Genomic DNA, 13018 nt, shown 5'->3' with positions numbered 1-13018 from the left:
GTAAAATATTTAAGGGAAAAGAAGAGCAGAAAGCAGGTCAAAGAGCATGCAAGAATGGTTTCAAATTCCAATAAGTAACATTTTTTTTTTAATAATATAATTTTCTTGGTTTTATGTTTAACGTTGCATTAAATGATATTTTTAAGTTCAAAAATTATTAATATAACATATAAAAATTTATAAATTCATTTATTTGCTAAATTAATTTTAATTTTTTTTGGTTTCAATATATTAAAGTTAATTTTAAATTTTGAAGAAATAAAATATTAAATAATCTTCTTTATCAGAAAACAATTAAATTTGAGCGCTTATCAAAGTTATACTAATAGCGCAATGAGCTATAGCTAAAAGCTTCTGTAAAAATTCAAAATTCAAATAATTTTCTTTCATTAGTGAAATATAAGAATGTTCATCTGCGCGTAGAAGAAATAAAGTATAAAATATTTGCTTTTAACACATTGAAAATAGACTGCTCTTATGTTACAATTAATTAATTATACACTTTTTAGAAGCACCTAGAGTATGAATTTATTAAATTAAGAGGCGTAAATGAGTGGTCATAACGAATTTATTTGCCCGCTGTTAAACTCCCCGCAGCAACTCTCCCCTGCTTTTAATATGAAACACAGGGTGTATTTCATAGAGTCGCATTTATTATCATCTCGGAACCTCTCTTTCTCATTAATTTGGCGCGAGATACAATTTAAAACGTGCAGCTAGCAGGAAAGGGGTGGTCGATCTCGTTCGTCATGCATATGCATGCTCTTAATAGAGGCACCCTTATTTGGTGCTGATGAGCTCTGAGAGTATAGATGGGCGCAGCCGTTTATATATTGAATCGAAAACTGCCATATTGCGGCGAACAATGAGCGCGTTCGGAACGAGCTAGTCATCATGCCGCTCTCTTTCATTCCATCTGACGCCCCTGAACGCAATCAGGCATCACCCTAAATGAAGCCAATGCCGTCCTCGCTCGTTCTACTCCACCTTGAATAAATTAACTCTATTAATATGTGCACATCAATAGAGCGCGCTCGACAGAGTGGAAATTTTAAAAATCTAGATATGACGTTATTACTTGTGTGACGTGTGTGTATGAAATTGTAAAATTGTCCGTCACGCCGTTTCGACTTCATTTGAATATTAATTAAAAAATGAAACATGTTCGGCATGTGTAAATCTCTCGTTTTATCAGCGGCTAATCGCGCTTCCCTTTGATCATAATTAACATTAAATTCATTAGGTGGATTAATTGTTGTCGAAATCGCCCGGTGCATTATTGTTATCTTGCATTTTGAAAAGCCTGCTTGTAATTTAATTAGGAAATTACTCGTTTTCACAACGTTAGCACGTAATTTACAAAATAATTTAATGCCAGGGCGTAACATGCATTTTAAGATACTTTGCGGTGTGTGCAATTAAATATAAGTTGTGCAGTTTTTTAAACAAGATTTTTATGGCCTCTTCCTGCCGCGCGTCTCGAAAACGTCTCTTAAATAATTCATGTGCGACGTCGCGCGGAGATTTTTGGCGAAAGAGAAATTCTGCAGAGCGTGTTAAAGCTCGTGGAAAAAATTCGAATGCTAAATTCGAGGTTAATTAGCCACAAAATATGGGCGAAATTCACGGTAGCTGCCCTGGTAATGGGAGATGTATATTTTTTTAATATTAATATTATAGAGCGCTTACGTATGGATATTAGCATAAATTGAAAAGCCGTTCTTGAATAAATTGTCTGCTCAATTTTGGGAAAATAGATCGAGAGACGAAGGGACCAATTTGAGGGCAAAAAAATAATTCAGCCCTAGGTACAGAGAGCTGCACGCAATACAAATTACCCTGTAATGATTTGATTCGAAAATTTGAATAATTTACTGGCTTGGACTCACTTTGATATACTCAATAGAAGCCAAAATTGCTGCTGGTCTTTTTTCCAATTTATCACGGAGTCAAATAAATTCACCTATTTTTTTCCCAAAGTGATAAAAGAAAATTTCAAACAATTTCAAAATAATAATAAATTATGTGGTAAATGTTAAAAAAAAATCAGATTTGATTGAAGAATAAAAATATTTTCAGCCTATAAAAATTGACTGCAATTACTTTTGAAATTAATCAATTTCAACTGACATAATTCCAGTTTTATTATTAAGGGCATTTAACAATTTTTCAGTTTTTTTTTTTTACCGGAGAATGGAATGTTTTAGAAGCTGAGAGAGCGCGGCGGCGCCCTCGAGCCCTTTACGAGATTTATAATTCATGGCCTGCTGCTGACTGCTGCCTCTCTGTGTTCGTGCGGGAGATGATATTGTTTTAAAACGTAATAATGGCGCGTGTTATGAGTCTCGTGGCGATATATCCACATGCATTTATTTCATTTTCTTTTTGCTCCCTTTTCTCTCTCCTGCGAAAAGATCAACAAACTCTCTTGCAGCTCAGATGTTTTTTGCCCAAGCAAATTGAGCATGCTGTTTTCCGAGTGGGCATATATTTGTTTATATAAAAGCTTGCAGATTCGTCGCTCATTCATAATAATTTTACGCCGCCACTTTGCCTGCTCTCTCAGTGCGAGAGTGTGTTGTGGTTGTAGCGCGGCAGTAATATAGAGAGCAGGGCGGGCGCTGCTGTGAATTTTACGACCCCGCTAAATGGCAATTCAAATAAATGGCCTCAAAAGCTCTATTTTATTGCAGTTTAAGAGCCACTTGCTAGATTTTATTAGGACATAAAGAATCCCGCGATATCATCTCTAACAGGTGGATTTTCCCGCTTTCTCAATTCTGCACCACATTTGTTATAACAAGACTGCATTCGAGCTCAAAAGGAAAAGCAGCTGGAGACGAACAAAGAACTAACTTTTTTCATTTGTTTCCGAGATGGCCGAGGCGAAAATTGTTTTGATTTCTTTGCCAAAGAAAAAGTTGCTGCTATTGGAACTGATGAAATATATATTGGAATTGACAAGAAAAGTTTGTGAAAATTGAATTAAGATAAATAAATTATCTGGGCTTTTTCCTATAATGGAAAAGTCCACGAAAATAATTCTTCGTTAGCCCCTTCGAACTTTTCCTCGAACAATGTACAATATCAGTGAATCAGTAATATAAATTTCTAAATTAATTTTACTTTAATATTACAGTTTCACAACAATTAATTTAATTTTAATAAATAACTAAGGCTGAGCGTTTTAGACTATTATATATAACTTATTCTTGCAAATATTCATTGCTTTAATATTTTAGCTTTTCAATTTCTCTGTGCAAGACATAGAGTTTGTCATTAATTTTGCATTTGCGGCTCTTATGTGGTTCAAATTCGAATCTTGCGGCGGCGATGAACACGAGATAGCGTGAATGGAGACATAAAATGATAATTTATCACCGCGTGCTCGCGCCACTTGACCCAAAGCAGCGAATAATAATTCTCCTCCGCACATAATAAATACACAACAGGTAGATTATCAGGCGTGTGTGTAAATGTAACCAGATCGTCGTGATGATGATCATTAGCCAGGCTCCAAATTAATCACACGGGCCGGCCGAGCGGCGAACGTGCTGGATTCGGAATTACGACTCCTTCGCGTGGCCATCAGGCATCAAATGGCGTCGGCCGCTTTATCTTTATTGTTCCCGCTAATGACCCGATGTCATGAGAATTTCATTAAGCGCAGGGAACAAACCCCGAAGGGAAAAAATGAATGTCTTCATTCAGTAAACTCGGATTTCGTGCAAGAAAAATAATTTAATTATCAGCTGGTTTCCTGCTTCCTCGCGACACAAATTTTTAGTGTTTTCTTATCCCGCAGCGTGTTTTAAAAACTACTCACGTGTTGCAGCTAAAGCATGGAAGCAAATTTGGAATTTTCTTGAGACCACTCACCTGAAACATATAAAGATCATGGTTAGTACACATACAGTAGCTGCGTGCAAATTATAAGGACGGTGCGCGCATCATTGTGATTATCATTAAGAGCGTCTCTCATGCGCATGCTCAGAATTTAAATGGCGCGCCAAGTAGTGTGCTTTTGGCAACCAAGTATTTCCTGCTCTTGTAATAAGCAGCAATTACAAGCGTCTGGTGTTGTGTCTGGCCCATCGGCCAAAACAAAAAATAACATACAAAACCCCTAAGCAACAATTATATTTTGGCCAAATTCAAAACTGCGAACTTTGTTAATTCACAGTTGGTTCAATTTTTAAATTACTATTTTACAAATAAGCCTATTATTTAGGACGAGAGATGGTTGTTTATGATTATCACCGCTTCGACGCGCTGTGTCAAAATTTGTTCGGATATAATGGGCGCTTTATGAAGTAATTATTGTAATTGCCGACTGCGAGGAGTGAGAATTATAGTACAGTCTTTCTCTCTCGAGTATTGTTCTAATCATAAACAGCTAATGCAGGGAGGAGAAGAAGAAAGAGAAAAATTGCTAAAGCAACGCCGCACTTGCAGCTAAATAAGCACCATTGTTCTGAGGCGAGGCGCGTTTTCCACTCACTGCTGTCGCAAGCAACGCCACTTCATTTGCGTTTTCCGCGAATTTTTGCACCAGCTGCTTTTTATTAACCCCACATCGTGCAATTATACAGTATGCTCAAGAAGGAGAGGAGTAATACTGACTGGGACCAGAGACGGGTAAAAATTTGCAATATGAATACCTAAGGAAGTCAGTCTTGTTATAAAACAGGAAGCGTATTTTTAGCCATGATATAGGCAGGATATCTCATAAAATTATTATTATTCTTTACCTTTAATGTAAAATAAATATGCGATAATATCAAAATCTTTTTATATTTAAATAGAGTGAAGTTTATAATTAATTATTTAATGGTCTACTATAATTTTAAAAGCAATTTTTTTCAATGACGTTAATTTTATTTGAATACTTTTACAAACAAGATAAATTTTAGGGTTTGTTTTTCATGTGTGTTGCAATAAAAATGGCTGGATTAAATCTCTTTGCTAAAAGGGAATTCAACGTGAGGTGAAACTTAAATCTTAAATTTAAACTGGCATTTAAATAATTGTTTAGCGTTTTGAAATAAAACAAGAGAACTTTTATAACAAAAACGGCTTTGCTTGACAGAAATTTAAATATAACCGAAGAAGTTTTCAAAGAATTGCAGCAGAATTTTTGAAATTTAGAGACAGAGGTTTGAAAACCTTTTAGCAGAATTGCAAAATTATGAGAAAAAAAAACTTTCCTGCCAAGAAATAACTCTGCGGGATTGCAACAATTTGAAACTGCGAGCAGTTCCTCTGCTCTGCGCCACCAAGTTGAGTGTGTCAACTTTATGTGACAGGCCGAGCTCCAATTAAAAGCAGCGACGAGACAGTCGCCGCCACTGCTGCCACTGCCAGTGTTGGGAAGCGCAGTTGTTAGCGTTTGTAGTATTATTTGCGCCGCCGCTTTTTGCCCGGACGAGAGCTAGGGCTGCTGGTGCATCTGTCATCACACTTTGGCACTGCACGTCAGCCAGCTGAAGAAGATATTCGGTGTGTCTGTCTATCTATCTCTCGCGGCGGCTCCAATAAATTACCAGAGAGAGCAGGGCCCAGAATTATTTAAGTGAGAGGAAAGCGCGAGAGCAGCAGCAGCTCTCTTTCGGCTCGCAGGCGTCAAATAAAAATAGCTCATAAAGCAATATGGCTGCGCGCGGTGCTGGGTGGAAACTGTTCGAATGGCCAGATGCTTAAATCAAAATGACGAGACAGTCCCAATGCCAGATCCACGCCGGCTGATATTTTGTTTGTGACACCTCTCTGATAGGGGTGTAAGCGTGCCGGAAAAAAATATGAGCCTAATTATAGAGAGCTAAATTGTACAAGTTGATAAGTATGACACTTTCAAACTAATTGCATAAGTATCAATGATGATAAAGAAATTTTTTTAATTAAAATGAAGCTAATAAATTTGTAGTAATTGGACTCTATAATTAAAAGTTTGCTTGCTTAATAAATATATTTAAAAATGGAGAGAAATAAACATGAGTATTTTTGGGGAAAATGTTAGACTTTTGTAGATCATGGCATAATGGAAAATCAACATCATGCATTGTTTATTTTTAAAGTAATACAATACATTATGATAATCAAATCAAATTCAATATTCAAACTATTCAACACTTTGCCTACATTCTATGAGGTTCAATTAATGATAAAGTCATTGAAGAATTTCATAGATGTTATAAAATATATATATACTAAATAATATTTTTTTTAATTTAGAGAATAAATATTTCTAAGTTAACAATAACTATATAGAAAAATGGAGTATATATATTAATCAATTATTTTAAATATTTATAGAAAAAAATAAAATAAAAATAAATATAATTACATAAAGTTCTAACATAATATATATTATCATAAAAATAAATTTGCTTTTAATAGTATTGCAAAATTTTTTAGCTTTATAATTTTCAGAAAAAGTTACAAGTGGAAGTAATATTTTTATTTAACAATAAGATCTATGCTATGTATTTTTACATCGGTTACACTCAAAACTATATAGGAAGATACTTCCGCAGCTCGAACGTTTCCCACTCGCTCTTCGTTCCATTTGAGGGCAAAGCACTTAATTGATTTTTATTCTGATTGCACTCTCTCGCGCCAGAGTTATCAAACGGCGGCGGAGACAGCCGGAGCTAAAAGGAAGTTGGAAGAGCGGAGCACACAGAGAGAAGAGAGAAGCTCTTCTGTTCTTCCACTGGGAAGGGAAGAAAACGAGGCAGGCCTCGGAGCTGTCACTCCAGTGCAACATGCCCCGACGTAAGATCGATGAGCTGCTTTTCCGCCATTCACTCGCGATATTCGTCATGGCAACCCGGCCGAATTCAGCCTAATGAGATCGATATTATGCAATTGCTGCTCTCGTGTACCCGGGGCGTGTTCGAATTCAATTTGGCTAATTTGAATTTTATTTGTATGCTGATGGGCTGACTGACAATGAGACAGATAAAACTATTTGGGAGATGTTTTTCGTGTCATCTAAATGATAATAAAGTGGAGAGGGTTGCAACCCTTGCGACAAACGTGCCGTGCCGGTTGCATAACTTTTAAAATCTGGGGAATTTCCACTGTTTCTTATCAAAGGATAGGCAACCGTTTTTACATTTATGTTCTGGTGTTTGGCCTGCATGTCAATATTTAAAATTATTATTAATTAGAGAAGGTCAAAAAGATCAAATGAAAATTAGCCAAAACTACTTTAAAATTTCATGATGTTTCAAAATGACATGGAAATGTATGGTCATGTGCATTTGAATAAACAAAGGGCCCTTGAACGAAAAGAGGGTTCTCCCCGAAAATGTCATGAGTCTCGGTTTCTTTTTGCCAGTTCCGCTGTCTAGTGTCTGAGAGCATCAGACCCCAGCAGGAAAATGGTGAGGATTTCCCTCGCCGTTATAGAAGCGACGCAATTAAGCTGCCGTCACTCAAAATCCTTCGACAAGCGGAGCGCCATTGCAGGGGGCTGGGACGAATGCAAGCAAGGGGTGCCGCTGCTTGATCCTTTGCAGTCAGGGGTGCGAAGCAGCGGGGGTGGATGATGCATCAAATTCGAAAATGTGCAGCGTGTATCTCTCCCTGCTCGCGGATGAGCTCCTGGGCTCACTTTTGAGGAAGAGAGACGCTTTTCTGGTTTAATCGTGCATAAATATTTTCTTCATAATTTTTATTTCAACAGCCTGGGGCCCCACGACGCGCCGGGGGGATGAAAATTCACTTGCGGCGTTTCATGCACCATGTAACTGCATGGCAAACGCCGTTTCGTCGGAAAAGAGAGGAGAGTTTTTCAAATCTAATATTGCGCGCGAGATTACCTAAGCTTTGCCGGAATTACGCCAGTAGAAAATATGTCATTTTTACATTTATGCATGAGAGCTGTTCGTATAATTTACTGCCGATTAAAAATAGCGCAAGCTGGAAATTTTCCCAACGAGTATGACTCTATATAGAGAGTACACGGTGTACTCTTTTAGAAATGTTGAACGTGTTTTGGCACACACGTGGAATGGTAATTGCTGGAATTAGGAGCAACAGACGTCAACAATTAATTTGCAATGCGATTTGAATAATAAAAACAGGCTGGATTACAAATAAATGCAGCAGCAGAGCAGCAGCGTGTTGCTTTGGCTGGCCGCCGCTCTTTCCACACTCGCTCAGCCAGCCAGCAGCATTGTAATGTGTGACAATGACAAATGGCTCGATTATTATCGCACCAATCAGCAACAGCTAAGGCATACTAGATAATAGACTGCCTCCCTTGCCAATCACGGCCTCCAAACCGTCGTCTCAATTATTCCGAACTGGCCCCGCTTCCGTTTCTATTTCAAAATTATGTTTAAAATTTAATGGAATTTAAATCAATGCAACCTTCTATAATCTAAAATATCCTGATTTTCTTTATGAAATGTTAAAAAAAAAATTAATAAAATAAATACAAATGACCTTTTAAACGCTATTATTTTTTTTCTGTTGCTTCTGTTGAGGATCCACATAATAATTTTGCACCCCTTGGTTGACGAGGGTCGAGAATTCCAAATCGATCGGCCCGCGTTTGAGTTTCGAATTTCTGGCCGTGTATAATAACGCCTGGCAGGCGCGTCGGTGTTCATTTGCCTGTGTCGTGATAACCGCAAGCTTGCGACAGAATGTCAATAATATCTGCAACCCGCTTGACAGGCCTGCCGAGCGGGCGTGCTCGGCCGGGGGCGATAAATGGGGTTGCAACTGCTGCCCGGCGAGACCGACAGAGAAAAGTAGGGACCCGAAAGTTTCGACTCTGGAAAACAATCGACAGGAAAGGCGGAGGCACCGACCGAAAGAGGAAGTCGGTGCATCCTTGCGCTCTCGCAATTGTGTACAATTGTATAAATGAAATATATCGCTCGGCCTGACGGCTCTCGCGATCGCACCAATCAGCGGCTTGCTCAAAATTTTGGTAAAAGATTTTCATTGAATATGGAAACAAATGAAGTTTGAAATTAATAAATAAAATGATAACAAAATTAACTATTATTTTTATTTTACTTTAATATTTAAATTCTCTGCAGTATTATTTTACTTTTTACATAAAATAGTTAAATTAAATTTATAGATATTTTTAATTTTTTGCTTAAATCGTTAAAAAAATTTACATTTCTAGTACCTAATTCTTCAATATAAAAAAATTGTATGTTTGTATAAATCTGCATGATCGAGGAGTATAACAAAGTATTAAGTAACTTCAAAAAGATCTGCATATTTTGCATGTTCTCTAAACGAAAGCCTATTTTATGTAATGAACATAATTAACGTTGAGAAAATTTATTATGTAATTATATCAATTATATTACAATGAGTGTGATGATAAGATGGACCTTTAAAAAAGGATTGATTGCACATAGGAGCGATATTCTCAATCAATTGCGGGAGGCAAACCGGCCGGGCCACGAGGGAGTTTTGCTATAAACGCGCCACCACTTTGGTCGCGGCTGACAAATTTAAATGCCCATTTGGGGAATTCATTTCCAGTTAGTTAATATCGCTCGTTGACACTGTGTACTATGCTCTCGCATCTTTTATTTATCACGTGTGCATGCGGTTTGAATGTGTGTTACTGAGCTGCACTGTTGATAAACATGAAGGCGGCGTATCGCAGACGAATTCTCCATGACCGCAAAAGATATGTAAAATTTGATTCACATTAAGTGCTTAACTTGGCGTTTATTTAATTTGCGTGACTCAATTATCTATTATTTCTTCAATATTATGGTTGTTTTCATCATCACATTGGTTAAAAGAAAGTTTCAAAATTGATCGGAGATAAAAAGTATTTATGCGTTTTTATGATTTAATTTTTATTAATGTTGTTATAATGGCTATTAGTTTTTATCAAGTATTTTTAATATTTGTGATTTGGCTGACTTATAATTTTTAACTGAAGTATATTCAGCAACGCAAATTAAGTTCAGTGTTATAAGATTTCTTATTCAGTTCAAGGAATTTATTTCTTAGAGCATTTAAATATTTAGCTAATTTTTCATAGAGTAATTTTATATGATTACGATATTTAAGTCAGCCTCATCTGAAGTTTAAATTTACCAAGTATGTTCAATTATTTAATGACGCTAATACAATTTGAAAAAAAAAATGCAAATATTAAACTTTAATTTTGCCTTCTTAGATTAATTTCATGTGTTCAAATATGCAGATCACAGCTCTACATAAAATATTTAAATGTAAAATATGCAGATAAAGAGCGGCATATTAAAATGTAATAAAAATTTGTTATCAAATTTTAAAAATATTTACACAATAATAAGAAACAGAATTGATATGTCTTAAAAAGAAAATAGAAATAAACATTTCAGTTTATAATCTGTTATGCAGTCAAGGTATGAGGAAGCACAATAAAAAACTGACCTCTACACCTGCGGATTTTCTGCTTCTTCTTCACCATGCTGGCGAGGTGCGCGATTCAGGGTGAGCTCGGGCCCCGGGGGCTTTCTCGTGGCACTTGGACGAGCGTGGAAAAGTGCACATGACCCGCGCGCTGCACTGACCGGTGATCGGAAAAAGACGTCACTGCACGAAAGACAAAGGCGGCGGAGAATGCACGTGCACCATGTGCCTCGGTCGCCAGCGAGTGCTGATCTGAATGCTTTCATCCGCACAGGCCACGAGCCGCCTCGCACTATTTGGATGCGCATGGGGGAGCCATGGATGGAAAGGAGCAATTGGTGAGACTGCGCCTGAGCTGCACGGCTCACTCGCTCACACACTCGCGCGCCGCCATGGCATGCCCAGACCGCCGCCGCCGCTGTTCTGCTCATCATCAGCTAATATATTACCACACCACATCCTTTCAAGGAGCAATTAGCCAGTGTATGCTTTTGAATGGGGCATCCGCACGTTTGGAAATTTCCGATGGAAATATACATGCGCGACAGCTGGCAAAATGTTGCTTATTTTAAGAGAAAAAAGAGACACTCAAGGGAATTTGAGACTTTTGAGGCGCCGACCGACCGTTTGACTTTTTTTTTTAAAAATTCATGAGCGTTTTATTTAAAATTATAATAAAACTATAAAGTTTTTGGGTTCCACTATCAGTCGTTCAAATTTATTGAAAAAAAGATAACTATTTTGTATTTTTTGCGTCTTCAATTTCTTTTATTTTTATTTTAAGAAAATAATTGATCAGGCATTTGCGTTTTTTTTTTAATCTTAATAAATTTCACAATTTCTTTAAATAGAAATCTATTGAAATTTGTTAATAGGAAAAATTTTGAAATTCTTTGATGACAGCAAGATTTTATTTTCAGCAAACGAAAACAAATTTCCCAAATCTAATTTGTTTTCCGCCATCTTTCCCTCAGAATGTTTGCAACTTCCGTCGCGTATAAAGTCTTCTCGATTTGGATGCAAATTCGGAATGTCAGTTGCTGACTCGCCCCTCAATCTGAAGCCAAATGCTCGCTGAATACCAAATGAAGACGTCAATAAATCGCAGCCCCAAATCCACCCTACCTATCTCCGGCGGCAGCTCAACCCACACACCTCAAGCTGGAATAATCCCATTCGACGGCGCGCAGGTAAATTCCCACTCACTACTCAAAGAGAATTTTTCTCCTTCACCGAGTTCAATTAAAAAACTCGATTACGTGACCTTCTGTATATAAGAGAAGAAGAACCGAGTAATTATTATCGACTCCAGTTTCTCATAAATTGGATTTTTAATTGCACGCCGAATAAAAACTAAAATAATGTATAAAAAATAAACACCCTTGTACATTTCGAGTTGCATCGGAAATTGTTTTTTCAGTGAGGTCGCAGCCGGTCTGCTGGCTTTACGCTGCTTAATTTTCGAGGGCGCATTAATCATAAATTGACAGGTGTTCCTTGGTATTAAAAACAAAGGCCATGATTATGATTAACGGATAAAAAGTTGTGCGCTCACCTCTTGTTAAATTACAGGCCACAGTTTCGTGAGCAAGAAAGAAATCGACGCGTTTTCCTATTAAATACAACATACAGAAATAATACACAGCTGCAATAATTTGGCGGTGCCATACGGACTAGCTGCTGCCGAGCGTATCTCGGTATTATAAAAAAATCCGATTCCATGGTCTTCTCACTAAACTTCTATGCGATACCAAGAAAGTCAATTTAAAATGAGAAAAGAAAAGCAATTGCCAATTTTCGCTGTGGCAGAATTTTGGCCCATACCAAAAAGCATCGAGAGAAGTAATTGAGATTCTAATCTTGAGTAAGTCTGTAATTAAATCCGTATATTATACGAGTACAATTTGACTTTTTATCAGAGTACAGAGATCAAAAAATTTAAGCCAAGCAATAAATTATGAACCCAGGAACTATAAAGTTTTAAACACAAATTTAAAATATTTATAAATAATACAAAAAATTTAAATTTTAATTTAATTTGAATGCTCTAATTTAATTTTTCTTTTGTTTGAGAGGTATTGCAAAAATATTTTTTCCTCTGTTGAATAAATTTGCCTATAAATCTGCACAAAATTTTGGCAGCATTTTTGTCATTTGCGTCCCTCAAAAGAAGAACAAGTAAAATATGGAAATAAACAAAATATTTTGCGGCCAAAAATTCAAAGTAGAGTTCGCTGGGCCATACTAGAATAAATTTTTTGGTATTCATGAGGCCGATTACAATTCATAACTGGAGCTAATTCCTGCACTCTTGCTGTTGGCCCGGCGGCGAGGGCTACACACAAGAGCGTCTTGTCTCCGCATTTTGTATAGTCTGTGTGTGTTATTTTCACTTTCGCTGCTTTTCTCCCCGCGCTCGAAAAGCATGGGCGACGATTTTTTATGCTCGCCGCTGAAAGAAAGGAAGAGTATATTCATCATGCAAGCATTACGCAGTAGTAAAAATAAATTCACGACATTTTCACCCATAAAGAAGCTCCGTAAATCATTTCCCAACTGGCTGCCTCCTCTCTCTCCCGCTCTTTTTTCTTTTTAGGAAGATCGGTGTGTAAAGCATTCAAGAAGTCTT

General features: G+C 37.0%; 1 protein-coding gene across 12 annotated transcripts in view; it reads right to left on the bottom strand.

Moving 5' to 3' along the window:
* Nucleotides 1-13018, bottom strand: part of LOC132205142 (homeotic protein antennapedia-like) — a 110565-nt gene that overhangs the window by 26496 nt on the left and 71051 nt on the right. Inside the window, exon 4 of one of the 12 annotated variants that reach the window (XM_059634039.1) lies at nt 3827-3879. The exons of 10 other annotated variants lie outside the window; for them this stretch is intronic. The gene's annotated coding sequence lies outside the window, so the exon portion shown is untranslated. Of the gene's footprint in view, nt 1-3826; nt 3880-10410; nt 10694-13018 lie in introns of those variants that run through there. One more of the 12 variants, XM_059634029.1, reaches the window with a different exon arrangement.

This window comes from Neocloeon triangulifer, unplaced genomic scaffold (assembly GCF_031216515.1).
Source record: "Neocloeon triangulifer isolate White Clay Creek 2 clone unplaced genomic scaffold, ASM3121651v1 ptg000002l, whole genome shotgun sequence".
Lineage (NCBI taxonomy): Eukaryota > Metazoa > Arthropoda > Insecta > Ephemeroptera > Baetidae > Neocloeon > Neocloeon triangulifer.
This window is presented reverse-complemented; position numbering and strand designations above follow the sequence as displayed.